Genomic DNA, 18,696 nt, shown 5'->3' on the forward strand with positions numbered 1-18,696 from the left:
TGGTCTCCCCTTCCAGGCTTTGACTGGGGACATGGGAAGAAAACCTTCAGGCCAAAGCAACTTGAAAAGGGGTAAGATTATGAAGGGAGAGAGTACCCCTCCACCTCATCCAATGGCAGAGGAACTAACAACCCTGTCCTATTTTCACAGATCAGGATTAGGGTAATTGGTGACAGTGTTGGGCTTTTTCCAGGCATCCCAATGATGAGAGCAGTGGGAGAGGCTGCCATGCTCTCTGCACCTCATTGCTCACACCAAGGGAGAGGAGCTGGAAGCCCTGCACTGTCACCATGTGTTCTAATTCACCCATCATTCATTTATGCAAATTTAAATCTACTGGCTTTTTGTTGGCCAGTGTTGGCAGGTAAGTTATAGGGCCAAGAAGGTGCCTCAACTCTGATGTAATGTACAAGGCAAGTAAAAAGACAGTGGGCCCAATCCTATATCAATTGAAATATATTGCTGAACTGCCACTGATTTCAGTGAGATTCTCTCTCTTCAGTGGAGCTTGCAATTCAGTGTCCATGCTCATTCAGTCCCTGGCCTCTCTGCCAAGAATGTCAACAAATGTGCCAGTTAGTACTAGTTGGGGTGGTGATTTCTGTGATGTTGACACCTGTCCACTATGAACTGGACTGTGACCACCTTTGTATTTCCCATAGGATGCTGAACAGCTGGTAGTAATGGTGAAAGATACATTAACTGCTGTGTGCAAACTGGTAAATCAGACAGAATCTACTGTCGCTAAAAATGCCTTTCATGTCAAATTATTTTTACTTCTCTTTAATAATGCAACTGCTTTCCTTTCATGGATCGTTTGTGTATTTTCCAGTTTATAGTTTATTTATACATAAAATACTAAATAGCGGGTTGTGTGAGACAAAATTACAAAACAAATGCACGTACATCCAAAGCTAGATTTGTGCACACAAAAGAGTACATTTTCAGTGAGTCCCACTATGCAGCCTCTCCTTGTGTGGGTTTGCAAAACAGTCTATTGTAGATTGGTCCATTTATTTCAGAATCCATTAAAAAGAAACCCTCCTTGTTTTTAAAAAACTCAATGGTTTATCATTTTCTGCTCCCTTACCAAACACCCTCCACTCACACATCACCTTCCTCTTTCTTCTCCTCTACCTCAGTCTTGCTCCTATTTTAACAGGAGACTCCCCCCACCCATCTCTTGCCATCTATGTATAACTAAGGAGTTCTGCTCATAAGAAATCATGTGATCCTCTTCCTTGGGGACTGTGTCTATGGTGTACATGTGACTATTCTGAGTGTTTTCAAAATGTAAATGACCCTTTATAACTTCTCATATGCATGAGGTAACTACACAGTGATGCCTCTGGTAGTCACAGTATTTCCTAGGAATTTCCTATGCTAAGCATAGTGAACTTTGGGTAATGCTACATATGACAACAGTAATAATCTAATCACAAAGGCAAACATGAAAAGAGTATAACAACCACCAAAAGAGTTACCTGAGGTTCCATTCTGGTTTTGTTATAAATATTGCACTCCACTGTGTGACTATACAGCTAAATAATTTTTAAAATGCATAGTATGAAAAGTGTAAACACAGTGTCCTATCGACAGCTGAAATTCTCCATCTAATCATATGCTTTAATGTTGTTTTGTCCCTCTCAAGGAAAAAAGGTATACAATGAAAACTATGATGATTTCTTAGAAGCATGTTTAGATGCAGGCAGATATATTGGTACACATTTCAAATGCAAGGAGGATGTTAATGGATTTGTGTTATAAAGATTTAATAACTCCACAAACAAGATGTCATGCTATTTACTGTTTTGTATTGGCTGTATACCTGCATCCTCATATTAACAGTGGGCGCATAATAACAGAGGAGAGTTCAGTACAGCAATTTTAGTTTCATAACTAACAAGTTAGGTTAAGTTACAAAGAACCAGACATAATGCATTAAACTGCACTTTGCAGAATTGTTCTAGACACTAAGACAACAGTAATTTCTATAGGCACTAATGAAATGAAACAGCCATTAGGGATTTTTATGTGTAGTTTTGCAAAATCTTTGAAGTTTCAAAATACACTGCGGATTGTGAACACATTCAAAAACTATTCTACCTTATAGCTGAAAACAAAGGATGACAAATGCATTTGCAGTCTCTAATGGAAAAGGAAATCACCCAAAGAAAGGGGAAAAAATCACTTTTTCTACTCAAGGCCTGGAAATTGTTTTTGGATCAAGTCACCTGATCTCCCTGCTTTCTTATCACTGAACTATGGCAGGTCAATCAGAGAGGACAAAATAATGTGTATGACTAGGGTGAAGCTCAAGTACGAGTGCAGGGTTGTTCACTTAAAACCAAAACATGAGAAACCAAAAATCTCCTGGTGCTGTCATGTCCAAGCCACAAAACCTAACTGGCTTTCCTCAGCAAGATGTTGAACTTAAAAGTATCATGAAGATGGAACTTCTTCAGGCATATTTCCCTGAAAAATACATATACAAACATCACTTTGTCTTCTCTTAATTTCTACCTGACAGCTCTTGTGCAGGATCCACCCATACCAATAACACTAACAATATTTAAAAGCTAGTTATGGTTTGAAATAATTTAATGTTTTTGCATAACAGTTTTTAACATTGCTAACACCTCAACTGTAATTCTACACATTGTATCAAACTCCTCAAATATCGATCTGGATAAGCAAAGGGTTTTTTGGCTAGTCAGCAAGAGCGCTGCTTTTCAAATGCCCACCTTTAATTTTAATTACATCATTTGCTCAATAATTAGAAATAGTCTTGGCCAAAAGAACCTTAAAGTTGTATTTAGGTGTTGAAAAATGTAATATTTCAAATTCTTATAGTTTAGCTTTTGTTTCCTCAGACCTGTAGTCCTAGAAGAAGAGTCTTCATGTGTGTGATGACTAAACTTGACACATCAGATCATGAGAGTTTCATATGTTTAGCAGTTTGTTACTAAGCTACTGGATGCACTGTAAATTCCTTTGCCTTAAAATGTCCCCATATCTTGAGGAAGGAGCCAATGTAAAACAGATGCAATCTGTGAACTAAAATGGGCATTGTGTGATTTCAGAAGGAAAATGTTGAATTCTAAATGATATCTAGTGTACATAGCTATAGATACAGATAAAATGCATTATACGAGTATGAACTCTTTGGTATAGTTTAGGTCTTTGACATACAAGTAGGATCCACATTTGGAAAATTACAACAGGAAGAGCTTTATTTTACACCCTTGTTATAATCTTTGTCACAAAAAAGAAATAAAGTTGTTCCATTTTCAGCTCTTGATTAAAATCTTTTTTCACTGAAAAATAGTGCCATAGTATTACACTCATATATTCTTGGAATAATAAGGATGTAATGTCCCATTTTGACCTTTCAGAATGCTGCATTTTGATTTGCTTGTCATAACGTTTCTTCAATGTTACATTCTTATTAACCTGTGGAAAGAGAATGGAATGAGAGGCAGTTAAGATACAGAATACTGAGGAAGATCTAAGTAGTACAACACACTTGTGTAGTTCAAAGAACATAGCATACATTAATATTTTTGGTATTTCATCATTATTGCATCAGAGCCTAACAAGAATGCTGAAGTGGTACATATTTAAATCATCATGACAATTCAGAAACTGTAATCTTCATATCTTCAGAGCTTGTATCTGCCCGAAGTGGTAGCTACTACAATCCGAAAGACTACATATTTTCAGTGTCTTTAGAAATATTTTAGAAAAGGAGGAATTAAAGTATTTTATCACAATTCCAAAAATAGATATTTCAATAAAAGTTGATAGTGTATATGAGTGAGGGTCAGATTCTGCCAGCCTTACAAAACGTCATAAAGTCTTAGGCCGGGCTACACTAGAAAATTAGGTCTGTTTAACTTCATCAATCCAGGGTCTGAAAAATCCACACATTGTTAAGCTGAACTAAGTCCCCAGGTAGACAGACCTAGCTATCGCCTTTCGGGGAGGTAGATTACTTTTGCTGATGGTAGAATCCCTCCCATCTGTGTAGGTAGTGTCTACATGGAAGTGCTACAGCAACCAGCTGCAGTGGCCCAGCTGACCTGCTGTTGTATATTAAGTGTAGACAAACCCTTAGATTCATAGATTTTAAGACCAGAAGTGTCCATTAATTATCATCTAGTCTGACCTCCTGCATAACATAAACTAAAGGACTTCTTGATAATTTCTGGATTAAGCCCATAACTTGTATTTGAGCTATCGCATATCTTTTAGAAATCTTGACTTACAGCCTGCAAGTGATGGGGAGTTTGAATTGTTAATGGTTAATAACCCCTTTTGTGCTGTATTTCTAGTCTGAATTTGTCTAGCTTCAGCTTCTCACCATTGGTTCTCATTATGCCCTTTTTGGTTGGATTACAGAGCTGTCTGCTATCACAAATCTCTTCCACATCTAGGTACTTCCAGACTGTGATCAAGCTCTCAGCCTTCTCTTGGATAAACTAAATAGACTGAGCTTCTTTAGTCTCTCCATATAAGGCATGTTTTCCATGTAACTCTTTTCTGAAGCCTCTCCAATTATTCTACATCCTGTTTGAATTGTGGGCACCAGAACTGGAGATTGTATTCAGTAATGGTCTTACTAATGCCATACTTGGAATACCATCTCCCAATTCCTACTTGATATTCCCCCGCTTACACTTCCAAGAATTACATTTACCCTCTTTGCTAAAGCGTTGCACTCGGACCACATGTTCAATTTGTTATCTGCCATGATGCCTTATTCCTTTTCAGAGTCACTGGTTTCTAAGATACTATTGAAGAAGGTGGGGCTACTCACAAAATAAGATACTACTCAACATGAATAAAGTGGCAGAATCTGGCACTATTTATAATGCTTTCACCTCACCTGAGACTTTCTTAGTATAAATAAAAATGTCAGCATTCTTCCCAATGTCAGTGTGATACCAATTCAAGCTACACCATGATAAAAACTTTTATGAGGACAATATTATCTACCTTAGATAAATGGCTTGTAACTTTCAATATGTCTTGTTTGTTTGCCTTAGCTGCTTTGTCTTGCAATCTGTGAATACGTGGACGTTTTCTAACAGATGGGAAAACTAAACACTTTAAGCTGAAGTGCTCATCCTTTTTACTGGATTGCAAGCATAGTAGCAAAATATGGTTTCAAGTAATCTCTGACCTACAGAACCCACCATCTCTGGTTCTGACAATATACAATTAAATGTCCATTCAATAACACAATGCCCAGTTCAGCAATGGTCCTCTTGTGAGCAAAACCTACATCAATGTAATTTTAAGGATGATTGCTAAGAGCTTGTGGTGACTATTGGGCCAATTTGTTGCGGAGCTTTTAGCTTACAATTGTTTTGAAAGGTTACACTCACCAGTACAATGAAAAATTAACACTAAAAACAAAGAAGCATGACATATATCTAAGGTGTGAGTTATTAAAATTCATACATTATTTCAAGTTACAGAGTTGTGTGACTACTTCCTACCTTTGGAAAATGTAGTTTGAATGTCAAAATGTCCATTTAAAAATTCTCATGATTTTTACATATTGGTGGAAATACATTTTTACTGATTCTTCAGCAACAGAGATAATAGGCCAGCAGTCCACATTCCAAGATCTAGCATTAACACTTTCTCTCATATACGACTTACTACCGTTCACAGTTTTGTAGGTCAGTAAGGCTTAATTCATTATACGACTAAGGTGCCTAACTGTCACTTTTGGCATCTACATCAGGTCCCACTGGGGATTTACAAAACCCTTGTTGAGTTGCTGCTGAACACTGTAGGCACATACCACTGTAGCACCTACCTTTTGGGGGGGTAAAAGTTCCCATGGCGCCTGTGTTTCTGTCTCTGGGCATGCACACTGCAGCCCGGTGCCCAGATGCCTAAGCCCCAGATAGATGCATGAACAAGGGGAAATTGGAATTCTTCTGCCTAACTTGCCTATAGGGCCCACTCCAGTAACCATGCTCACACCTTGCCTTCCAGACTGGCCCCCCATAGATGAATTTACGCAAAACAGCCAGAGCAGAAGGATGATGTTGCTCAACATTTTTAGCCCACAGGTTAGGGTACTCACCTGGGATGTGGACAACACCCTCAGTCCACCAGAGGGGGAAGAAGGGATTTGATCTGGGATAAGCCACCACTCATGAGAATACTCTAACTATGGGATAAGAGATTTTCTGATACGGGGCCTCCTCAGTCTCGCCTGTTGAAGCAACAGGAGAGACTGAGAAGCCCCACTTCTGACTATCCCATAACCCAATGGTTAGAGCACTCACCTGAGAGGTGACAGATTCCTGTTAAAATCCTTTCTCCCCTTCAGCTGGAGGGGGTGCAGGTGACTTGAACTGGGGGGTCTCCCATGTTGCAAGTGAGTATCCTAATCACTGGGCTAAAAGTTCTGAGGGAGCCCCTGCCTGCCAAAATGGAATAGGCACCTGATTCCAAGAGTGGGTTTGCAGCTGAAACACCTGAACAGAGTGAGACTCCTATTTCCAAGAGAAGGGAGGGCTTAGCACACACCCTTCAGCTCAGCATCTCCAACTGGTTAGCTTAGCTGAGGTGCCACCTAGAATTCTGGGTTTCATTAATCCCATTCTGAGGCATCTCTCTCCCTCCATTCCATATAAGGAGTCCTGGTGTATACCAGTGATTTTCCAAGTGCATAAAAGTTAGGTGTGGCGATGCTGAGTGTCACAAGTTAACCTAAGTTACTTTGTGAATCTAGCCTGAAGTGTTTTAAAAGCATACAGTAAGAATCTTTTTTATTACCTCTTATCAAACCTAAACATACAACAGGAAACACTATATTGCTATAACACCATCTGCAAAACAATTGTGGACAATGAAAGAGGCAATTATGTAATTTCATTCATGTGATTTGCATCATATCCACAAGTAGCAAAGGATGAACACAGCAATAGAGTGACAGGCAAGGACTCTTGGATTCATCTTTAGACAAAGGATTAGGATCATCAAGAAAATCAATGAGTACAAGTTTTATGCAGAGTCCCTCTCAGATACATTCTCCTCTAGATGTACACATGTAGCTCCTGCTCCTACTGCAGCTTCAGCCCTAATGCTGTGTCTTGGGTGGTGGGAAGTCTAAGCACTCTACAGATATGATCTAAAGTAACCTAAGTCTTACCTCATTTTGTTCTTCAGACTGAATAGTGAAACTCTTCTGGTGTAACCCACACTGGCCATATAGATTCCTTGTATGAAAAAAACCCAGCTGATTTCTTTCCTCTCTTTTCACCTTGATCAATTGGAATCCTCCTTATGTGTCTCCTATGAGGAGATTAAGTGGAAAAGATTGACACTATGAAGCCATATGCATCTGCACTGCTACTTTTGCCCATCTACATAACTAATTTGCACAGACTTAAACATCAGAAATGTTTTGTTCTGAGCTACCATAAAAAACAGCCAATCACATAATGGGGCCATATGGCTTTTCTGATCGGAATGAGATTGCTGTCACTTAGTACAACTTCAAAGTGGTACACAGGGAGTTACGTGCACAAATTCTATTAACAACAGGGCTGGGCAAATCATTTTGTCTAATTTCAAACCCACTCAAACTTCAGAATTATTAGTTTTATGTTCTGTTTAGCAGGGACTGTGTGCAGGGAGAAAAAATATATATACATAGACTGATTCAAAAATGAAAGATGAGGCAGAGTAAAATCTAGTTGAAAATAATATGAACAGTATATGAACCCTATTTACCTGGCACTCATTAATGCCAGTTTACCTTTTTGGAAATGATAGTCTGCCCCTAAAACATAGTACAAGCTTCCTATGAACTAGAAAAATAATTTTCTTCTATGTCTCTTGAAAAAGAACATGGATTTAAATGACTAGAAAAAAAGTTTGTTAATTTTAATTAGTTTTGCGAACACCAAAATATTTTGAGCAATTCACAAAATCCCAAACTGCACTCAGGTTGGCCATTTCAATATATCAACAACAGTTGTGAAGCCAGTGATGCTGATTTAAATGTTGAAACAGGAAGGGTAGTATATATACAGTGATTGAGTTATTGGCATGTAAAACCTATTTTCTATTTAGATCCTTCACACACATATACACACACAAATCCCCTTCTCTTGAAATATTTAAAATGGGTCTGGGCAAAGTATTTGAAGATATGTACTATAGGGAATGATTCCACATTGCACGGGACTAAAATGTGTGACCCAACTGGTCTTTTCCATACCAGCTTTTTGTGATTGGATGATAAATGTCAAGCAGGTTTTTCCAGAAGTAATTGTTCTAAATACAGCTTACTGCTTGTCTTCAAATAAATTATTTTTCACTAGTCACTGAAGTCTAGTGGATAGTTTTATTCCATGCAAATTTCCTTTTTTTTTTCTTTTGGTAAGCAATAAAGTAGCACAATCCCAGTGCAATGCATTAAAAAATAGAAAGAGAGAAAGAGAGAGAGAGAGAGAGCCTTTCAATCCCTGCAGGTTATTATTTAACCTAGTTATGTCCGTCAAAGTTGTCTGTATGTATTTTCAAACAGATGAATTGTACAACAATGGCTTAGTAGACTTGGATGACTTTAAATATCTGAAGTAGATTAATGAATCTAATCAAACTCTCTACTCTGTGTCACTTTCCTTTCATAGATGCGGTCTTCATTTAATAATCACAATTTTCAATAAGTAAAAAGGAAAGCTGGCAATCCCTAAAAGACTCCCAAAGTTTATTTTAACAACAGTGGCTGGGATTCTCCATTGGCTGGATTTCAAAAGAATAGAAAGTTCTATGGAAAAAAGCAAACACTATTATTATACCATATACAACCAAACAGTCTTTGCTCTCACATCTATAGACATATGGCTATGAAGCCCAATCTGGTTGTTATTTTGTGACAACCTCTATCCCAGGGTTTATTTTCAGTTACCCCACTCACTGCTTATAATAACTGAGCTCTTGCCATTCAGACTGCAACACTCTTGGAACATGCTTAAGAAATCTCTATTCATTTTAATATGGGAATGGGGGCTTAAACAACTCATGGAATGTCAGTCAGCGAGGGTGATGGGTGAACATACTGAGGTATTTGTTCATGAGCTCGCCTTCTATGTCAGAGAAATATACAGAATAGTTGACTGGGTTGAATATTCACTTCTTATTAAAAAAAAAAGGGAGAACATCAGGGTCCAGATACCCCAAGTGGAGAAAAAGAAATCTAAACCCCACAGAATAAGCAATTGCATCGGTTGTATACAATGTTATTATGTATAAATCTATATCAAGTAAGGTCTTTAATGAAAACTTTTAATGGTCTGAACTTGAAGGTCATTAGGAGATATCGATCCATGTTATAGTTAGGAATGTATGTATATGTGCAGAGCATTGTAACTGTAACTAGGATGCAGCTGCATCATCACCTCACAATAGCGGGTGAAGTAATCAGGCAAGGAGGGACACCTCTCCAGCGAGTTGCTTACACAAAATTAATTGCAAGCACCTAGCATTCTAAAATCTAGTGAAAGACAATGGTGGACCATTAAAGTTAATGGAAAGACATTGAAACTGAAAAGAAAACCCCAGTCTTGGAAAACTAAGGAAGGAGGGAGTTTCCCCTGCTCTCTATAACCATGAATACCCATAGTCTGAGAGAGCAGGAAAAACCACCTCTAAAGTCTGTTAAAAGGGAAAAGGTGAAGTGAAGATGGTCCTGAAATTGAGGGCCAGCATTTAAGCAGGATGCTGTCTGTGAAATACTGGATCTCCTCCAGGACACAGGGCATGATGGGAAACTATACAGAGACAACAGGTAACTTGTATTAAATAAGGAAATTTAGTTAATATGGAAATGTAAAGCCTCAGATTGCATCTTTGTGTTTATTTTCTGTGTAACTTGTATGTGTTTGGTTTTCCTTACTATTTCATCTGTGAATCTATAATTTTCCTATTAAATAAACTTTGTTTATTTTTAGCCCAAGCAGGTCTCTGTTATGCAACTGTGTGAAGTGCATGTCACAAAGAAAACTGATAACTGGGGGCAGGTTTACTCCTTTAAGGATGACAAACCAGAGGGGAAAAGTCCAAGTGGCTGGTAGTTAAGAACTCAGGGAGATGGATTTGGGGGGACTTGGACCAGATGGGCTAATGGGGTGAACCTACAAGGAGTAACCTGGTGTACGGAAGCCAGGATTGAAACCTTTATGCTTGTAAACTGGCTACAGCTGTCAGAGCCATAGCAGCATAGCCATGGGCGGTGAGTGAACCATGGGCTCGGGGAGGCTAGCCCCCAGCCAGGCCCACCTCTTCCAACTGAGGCCGTGCCCCTTCTGCTCCCTTTACCCCCAAAGCCCAGAGGGGACCCCCCCCCAGCTGCCAGGCTCCCCAGCCCTGAGTCGCCCGAGCGCCTCCAGCCCCCTCTCCCCCAACTCTGGGCAATGCGGCCCCAGCGCCAGAACCCCCGCCCCAAAAACTAGGCGGCCTCAACTGCCCTAGCCCCAGCCTCAGCAGGATTCCCTTCTTGGAAGAGGAGCAGCCTGCCTGGGAAATGCCCAACTAGCTACAGGAGGGGGCCTGGAGTGGAGCGTGCCTGGGGCCACATGGGGCTGTTTGGGGAGGCACAGCCTTTCCCAGTCTATTATATGCGCCACCCATGAGCATAGCATTAAGGTACCCAAAGTTACAGTAACAGAACTCCTGACTGGTCTGGCTGATCCCAAAACATCACAGAGTGGCCTACTAGAACCTCCAGGAAGGGAAGAAACCTGTCTCTAGCACTCATCAGGGTTGGGGATGAAGGTGGAGAGTTAAAATCAGGAGCTTTTTTCTCCTGCCCATTCCTAGCTATGTTTATGTTCCTGGTTATGTAACTGGAGCCCACATTAATCATGCTCTGCACTTAAGGGCAAGTGATGAACTCCAGGGTAAGGGAGGGAGTAACTCCTGTGGCTGTGCAGCTAAGCTGCAGCGACTGGCTGGTCCACGGAAATGGGAGTACTAAACATGGGTTTTGATAAGCTCATTTACATTAAGAAAAAGAACAGAAGTACTTGTGGCATCTTAGAGACTAACACATTTATTAGAGCATAAGTCTCTAAGGTGCCACAAGTACTCCTGTTCTTTTTGCGGATACAGACTAACATGGCTGCTACTTTGAAATCTCTCATTTATATTGCTTTCCTTCTCACCTGAACAACACACCACCACCTTATGGCTATATTCTGTCAGATAAGATCATTAGTGACATTTTCTAAATTCTGAAATCACTTGACCGAGGACTTCGATAGTTTCTCTCTCTGTGTAATTATCTTATTTTGTTAACTCTTAATATGCCACATCCAATTAATAAGGAATGTAATAATCAGGCATGGACACACTAGACTTGTGTCTAGGACCACAGTGTCTGAAGTCAGGTAATTATGCCAAAATTTCTGCTTTCATTAAAAAACAAAAATTGTAAGCCTTCACTAAGGTGATAAAAAGCTTGAAAACTCATGCAGTGATGTCTGTCTGAGTCTGCAGACAGACTGAAACAGTCGCTCAGAGACAGACAAACTACCCATGAAGCTAAATGGGGTGTTAACTCCAAGATATGCTGCTAAGGGGAGCCCTGTCAATTCCACCCTAGGAAATGAACAAGGATTCTGTATGTGACAGGAGGAAAAAAGAGCAGCAGGCCTTGATTGCTCACATGCAGCTAAACCCTTTCTGTTAGGTCAATGATGGGGCCATCTCTGCTTCTCCAGAGTGGGGGAAGCAGGGATCCCTGCTCCACCACTGATGCTCTTCAGGGCATGGGGAGTCCTGCCACTATAATTCGAAATGCAGATGAGCCTTTGGCCCTAGGGCAGGACTATAGTGGCAGAGCCATAAGGGACCCTTGTTATGATGCATGTAGATCCCTGGCTTGCCTTAATTTGGCCCTGATAACTATGCAAAAATATAAAAGTCTTCATTTTCAGAAGTGCTAAAACATCTGCAGTCAAGGACAGTTGTGGAAGCTCATCAGCTCTGCAAATCAGGACTTAAATATATGGAAAAAATAATTTTAACTTATATCACAGTATTTAATGAATGAACTTTGCTAAGATAAAGACTTCATCTCTAAAATGCATTGAAAAGGAAAACTTTGTCATGGAAAAATGTATTCCGTTTCCCATTTGCCACAACACAATTCAATGTGCAGTGATGTGTATATATATACACACACATACACTGTCATATACTTTTACATCATTTCAGAGATACATTTTAAGAAGGTCAGCTTTTTTTATTTCTTCATGCAGTGGGAACAAAGTAACTTGCCATGACAAAAATCAGGCCACACATGAAATATTTGGAAGTGTAATCATACAATTGAGGGTCAAAATGTACCACGGTAGAAACTATAAATACAAAAGCAATGAACCAAGTCAGTTCTAGCCTCAAGGTTTGATTCATGATGAAATATGTTTTGTTATTATTTCCTAAGATCTTATAGGTTTGAATAAAAGTGCACAAAAACACTGGATTTCTCCTGAATGATAATAGTGTATGGATTACTTCAAATTATGAACATCAAAAATCATAACCACTGGAAACAGCTTTTTTCAGTGTTGAAAGCACCGCATACATGCCGAACAGATGAAATTTACACAGTTCATTATTTAACAATAGCAATAGCCATTTTACTTTATTGCTGGGTTAAACGGATGTCACATAAAATTGCACTGAATTTTGAAAATGGAAATTGGTGACTGTTAATGCTAGGACAGAAGGTATTTTTCACGCTGCCTAGGATTTCAGATTTCTTGGCCAGGAACAGAAAAGAAAAAAGCCAAAAATATATAGATTTTTGCATAGGTCAAATGTAATCATTGTTATAATTTGGGAACAACGTGGCTGTCCTACTAAACAGTTCTAGAGACTGAACATTCCCCCCCATCTTGGTATGTGTACTCGACTGAATAACAATGAATTACTTTTTGAACGACCCTTCCTTTCAACAGGACAGAAAGAATGGTTCCAGGACTCTATTTGTGCTTATGAATTGTCAGAACATGGAAATGAAAGTGTGAACAGGGTTTATGAACGTAATTAGCACATCAATGTTCATGTTTTCACTGCTTGATTTTTTTTTTTAATTTTAAATTTTTTTTTTCATTTTGAAACTTGATTTTTAGGGTTAATTTGATGCAAGTGGACAAATCCTCCCCTTGCTTATACCCGTGCAACCCAACAGAAACCTGGCCCTGGGCACATGCACTGTATTAGAATCGCATGTAAGAAGCTTATAGCACCAGAATGCAAGAACTGACTACATAACTAGTGTATGGTATCATGTCTAACAGCAGCTGTGAGTTTGGAGGACATAAATTCCAGGTCTGTGGGAAAAAAAGATATGGCAAAGTACTAAAGCCTGTTTATAACTTTATGTATATGAGTAGTCCTATTGACTTTACTGAGACTACTCACATACTCACAGTTATACATTGCTTAAGCACTTGGCTGGGTCAGTGCAATCTATGTATTTTAAAAAGAAAAACCCTTTTATTTATGGAAAATACTATGGTACTAGCCCTGGTAGTTTGCAGATTCAGGACCCTAGAGCCTGATGTTAAACCTTTGAAGTCCATAGCAATCTTTCTGTTGACTTCAATGAGTTCTGGATTAGGCTCTAGGGTCCTGAATCTGCAAACTATCAGGCATAATACTGACTCTTGTGAATAGCAGCATTGGCTTTCAGTACAGTGTAAAGAACATGAGCCCTGCAAATAATGTCAAAAACTGAGAAAATATGAATATAACAAGGCCATATGGGCTCAGATCAACCATCAATATTCTGTGTTTTTATGTTTAACACAACAGAATTTTAGACACAAATTTTATAATCCTTGCTGCTGTGAGCAGTCCCATTGAAGCAGTACTCAGGAGAGGAAAGGTCTGCCTAATTTTTTAAAAACACACTTTATTTTATTGTTCACATACATTAACCTCCAAAACAAGTATAAGCAAATCTTATCATAATCTATATTTGTTACCTTTAAGGATCCTGTGTGTTTCGTCAGCCTCTTATTATCTGTGATTTTTATGTTGTTCACGTTCCAAGAATGGTAACTATATATTATAATATGTACTTGATCCTGATACAAGGCTCCTTTTCATATTTTTTTCAAAGGATGTCTCGTATTTTATTTCTTCATGCCATTATTATGTTGGGGTCGGAAATCTGTCCTTTTCCAAAGACAAGCTTCCACTTTTCTGGGTTTGCATAACTGAGCTCTTATTGTACATTGTGTCACCCATAAACACTTTATTGGAAAGACTCATTGAGGTGGCAGAAATTGTAGAGGAGAAGATTCTTGTACCAGCTGTTGGGAGACTATAAAGGAATAGTTAGGGTTCACCCTAGGTGTTTGCCACCCAGGGCAGAAAACAGGTTTGGTGCTCACCCCCTCCACAATTTCCACAAATGGCTGACCAAAAATACACACCAAAACACAACTGAGTGGCTGAGAGATGTGTCCTACCTCCCCGATGATGATTTGGCATCCCCCAGAAATTGGTGGCCAGAGCGGGAACAGTAAGGCTGCCACTATTAGTTGAGGCAGTGGAGATGTTGATATACTATCTAGAAAATATTAGACCCTTGTAGTACATTGAACATTGACATTTCTTTCTGCGTTTTTAAAACATTTCTTCTTGTCACTTTTTCCAAACAGAGCAGGTGTGTTGTCTGCAGGCCTCTTGACCAATTCAATCTTCCTGGGAAGACTCAGCAAAAATAAGAGTCACCAAGATTTTTTAGTGGAGAAGTAGTGTAATTTTTTTGGTAGTGCTCCCAGAAGGAAAAGTACTCTTCATACAGGATGGTGCCATAATGATATTTGTAGTACAGCTGGTCAGACAAGTTGTAGGAGGACTAGAAAAATTAGTTGATAGGGGCATATTATATACATCACTGTGTGTTCACTTGTGGCATTCTGCATCACTGTCAGCAGGGTTTTCAAGGTCTCTGTCATAAATAAAAAGGGAAGGGTAAACACCTTTAAAATCCCTCCTGACCAGAGGGAAAATCCTTTCACCTGTAAAGGGTTAAGAAGCTAGGATAACCTCGCTGCACCTGACCAAAATGACCAATGAGGAGACAAGATACTTTCAAAAGCTGGGAGGAGGGAGAAAAACAAAGGGTCTGTGTCTGTCTGTGTGATGCTTTTGTCGGGGACAGAACAGGAATGGAGTCTTAGAACTTAGTAAGTAATCTAGCTAGAGATGCGTTAGATTATGATTTCTTTAAATGGCTGAGAAATTAAGCCGTGCTGAATAGAATGGATATTCCTGTCTGTGTGTCTTTTTGTAACTTAAGGTTTTGCTTAGAGGGATTCTCTATATTTTGAATCTAATTACCCTGTAAGGTATTTACCATCCTGATTTTACAGAGGTGATTCTTTTTTATTTTTTACTTCTATTAAAATCCTTCTTTTCAGAAACTGAGTGCTTTTTCATTGTTCTTAAGATCCAAGGGTTTGGGTCTGTGTTCACCTACGCAAATTGGTGAGGATTTTTACCAAACCTTCTCCAGGAAGTGGGGTACAAGGGTTGGGAGGATTTTGAGGGGAAAGACATTTCCAAATAACGCTTTCCTAATAAAAATAAACCCAGTTAGACGTTTGGTGGTGGCAGTGGAAGTCCAAGGGCACAGGGTAAAATAGTTTGTACCTTGGAGAAGTTTTAACCTAAGCTGGTAAAAGTAAGCTTAGGAGGTTTTCATGCAGGTCCCCACATCTGTACCCTAGAGTTCGGAGTGGGGAAGGAACCTTGACAGTCTCATTCTACAATGATCGTTCTTTCTCGATATTTGAATGGAGCAAGATTTGACCTCAAGTCGTCTCTGGTTCTGCCTATAAGACTTTCTGAAACTCATCAGAGGGAATTCTTCTACTCTACCTGGTAGTGTCTTGTGGCCATCATTAACAAATCAGCATGTACAAGCAAGTACTGACAGGGGCCTCCTAAGTCGTACAGATATTCCTCTCAGTATAGGGAACTATGGGGCATCTGAGAAACCATGTGAGATAACTGTCAGTAAATACTGACAATTCAATGACATCCACTGAGGATTATGGATAAATTGATCCTTTTTTGTTTCCATAAATTGTTTAAATCAGTTCCTTTTTTATTTGGATGGGTTCCCCATTTATTGCATGTATCATGTTTAATCTTCACTGACTTCAGTGAGGATCCTTGGAGACTTCAATGAGTATGTACAGAAGTATACTACTACTGCATTCTGAGCATGCAACCCTATTTTAGCATGTGTTCTCCTCTCTATGCACCTGCACCTCCTGAAATGGTGCCTGATCCTCAATAGAGTGCATCATTCACTCCAGCACTGTCACACTAGAGCTGGCTGACAAATGACTACACTAGAGCTGGCTGACAAATGACTACATTCTGCCCAACAGTTTCGTGTTCCATATCTATGGGAATGCTGCAAATGTGAGCTACGTTTTAAAACAAAAATCATTTCTGTGGCAGAGAGGGACAAAAACTGTGGAAAAAACCAAGAGCATAGGAACAAAGGATGTGACATACCATGTATCCAGCAAGTCCAGGATCTTGTCTCTCGAATAGTCGTTATCTGATGCGTTTAAGGAAGTTGAAAACTCCCATAATGCTTCTAGCCAATTGTGCAGTGCTGTGTGGGGAAGTGGGATAACCATGTGTAGGAGGAAGGATTCCTTCCTGATCTCTGTGGGTAATCAACATCTGACTTAAAAATTGAACTTTGCATGGTATCTTCCATTCAGCTAGTGGTCAAACAGCCAGTCACCTATGAAACAATTTGCTGTCCTCTGTCCTTACTGAAGTAGGCAACTGTGCAGTACAATGGTAGCTGAAACTCTGTTTTGACAAATAGTGAATAATGCACATTGATAGGATTAATACTCATGTACAATACTGGGTTCTAAATTCACTGTAACCTCCCATGGCAAGTACTTAGGGGGGACTGAGGGATCATTGTGAATAACCAATGGAAACATCTGCTCGATGCACAACAGAGGTTCAAGACACAAACAAAATATTAAGTAAATATAATGAGATAGTATTATAATCTTATTATTTTCTATTTTATTGATCAATGGTCTGCCCTCAGCTTGTTAGCAGAATCTGCACAAACTTCCACTGACCTCTAAGGAAGAAGTTATATCATTGCTGAGAGCTTTTGAAAGGCCTACACCTCATCTGAAAACAGACATAGCAAAAGTAGAAGGTAGTCTGTGACAGGCAACAAAAATCATAAAATATAATAGAATCCCACTGGCTGGGACACTCTATCGCGTATTCTGGGGAATTATAGAATTCATCACAGCCCACTACCCTGACAGTTCTTGTAGTCAGGGCATGAAGTTGTACTCCATTCAGGGAGTGTTAATCTTCCCACCATTACATTTGGATGGGCTTGTTATGTTAGTTTTGTCCATTAACCCTTCATGATTGCAGTACTGAGGTATGCTTTACATTTCTCATCTGCATAAGGCGTTGACCAATTTGGTTAACCAATTTGCTCTCTGTTGGTTTTCCGAAGAAAGATTTGGATATTCTACCACAGCCTTGGTTGTTTTTAACTTCTCCAACTAGGCTCTGTTCAGAGGCCCTAGCACCGGATTATCCATAGGCGTACATAATATAAAGTGGGAGCATATTTTAAATTGGGTCTGCAAGTAGTATTAATTAAAAATAGCCTTAACTGCCACTGTCATAAATATAAAGGGAAGGGTAACCACTTTTCTGTATACAGAACTATAAAATCCCTCCTAGCCAGAGGCAAAACCCTTTCACCTGTAAAGGGTTAAGAAGCTAAGATAACCTCGCTGGCATGTGACCAAAATGACCAATGAGGAGACAAGATACTTTAAAATCTGGGGTGGGGGAGGGGAGAAGGACAAAGGGTCTGTCTGTCTGTGTGATGCTTTTGCCGGGACCAGGTCAGGAATGCTCTTCAGAACTTCTGTTACATTAGTAAGTAATCTAGCTAGAAATGCGTTAGATTTTCTTTTGTTTAATGGCTGGTAAAATAGCTGTGCTGAATGGAATGTATATTCCTGTTTTTGTGTCTTTTTGTAACTTAAGGTTTTGCCTGGAGGGATTCTCTATGTTTTGAATCTGATCACCCTGTAAGGTACTTACCATCTTGATTTTACAGAGGTGATTCTTTTATTTTTTCTTTAATTAAAATTCTTCTTTTAAGATCCTGATTGCTTTTTCATTGTTCTTAAGATCCAAGGTTTGGGTCTGTGTTCACCTATGCAAATTGGTGAGGCTTTTTATCAAATCTTCCCCAGGAAAGGGGGTGTAGGGCTTGGGGGATATTTGGGGGGGAAGATGTTTCCAAGTGGGCTCTTTCCCTGTTCTTTGTTTAACATGCTTGGTGGTGGCAGCATCGGGTTCAAGGACAAGGTAAAGTTTGTACCTTGAGGAAGTTTTTGACCTAAGCTGGTAAGAATAAGCTTAGGGGGTCTTTCATGCAGGTCCCCACATCTGTACCCTCGAGTTCAGAGTGGGGAAGGAACCTTGACAGCCACTGTCTTTACTTTTTCTCCTAAAGTGCCTTCCAATCTTAGGGTTTGGAAAACTCTTTGACATATGCAGAGTCTTTAAGTAGGTATACAAGTTCTGCTATTTCAGGGTGATGCGTATTGTTTA

At 39.4% G+C, this 18,696-nt stretch overlaps 1 protein-coding gene across 3 annotated transcripts in view; it reads right to left on the reverse strand.

The window, feature by feature from the left end:
* Nucleotides 1-811: 811 nt before the first annotated feature.
* KHDRBS2 (KH RNA binding domain containing, signal transduction associated 2) overlaps nt 812-18,696 on the reverse strand; it is a 641,322-nt gene continuing 623,437 nt past the window's right edge. For 2 of the 3 annotated variants that reach the window (XR_007355927.2, XR_007355928.2), the window contains exons 11-12: nt 7,178-7,320; nt 812-3,453 (exon numbers count right to left, since the gene is read on the reverse strand). The gene's annotated coding sequence lies outside the window, so the exon portion shown is untranslated. The remainder of the gene's footprint in view (nt 3,454-7,177; nt 7,321-18,696) is intronic. The other variant, XR_007355926.2, reaches the window with a different exon arrangement.

Source organism: Caretta caretta, chromosome 3 (assembly GCF_965140235.1).
Source record: "Caretta caretta isolate rCarCar2 chromosome 3, rCarCar1.hap1, whole genome shotgun sequence".
NCBI classification, from domain to species: domain Eukaryota; kingdom Metazoa; phylum Chordata; order Testudines; family Cheloniidae; genus Caretta; species Caretta caretta.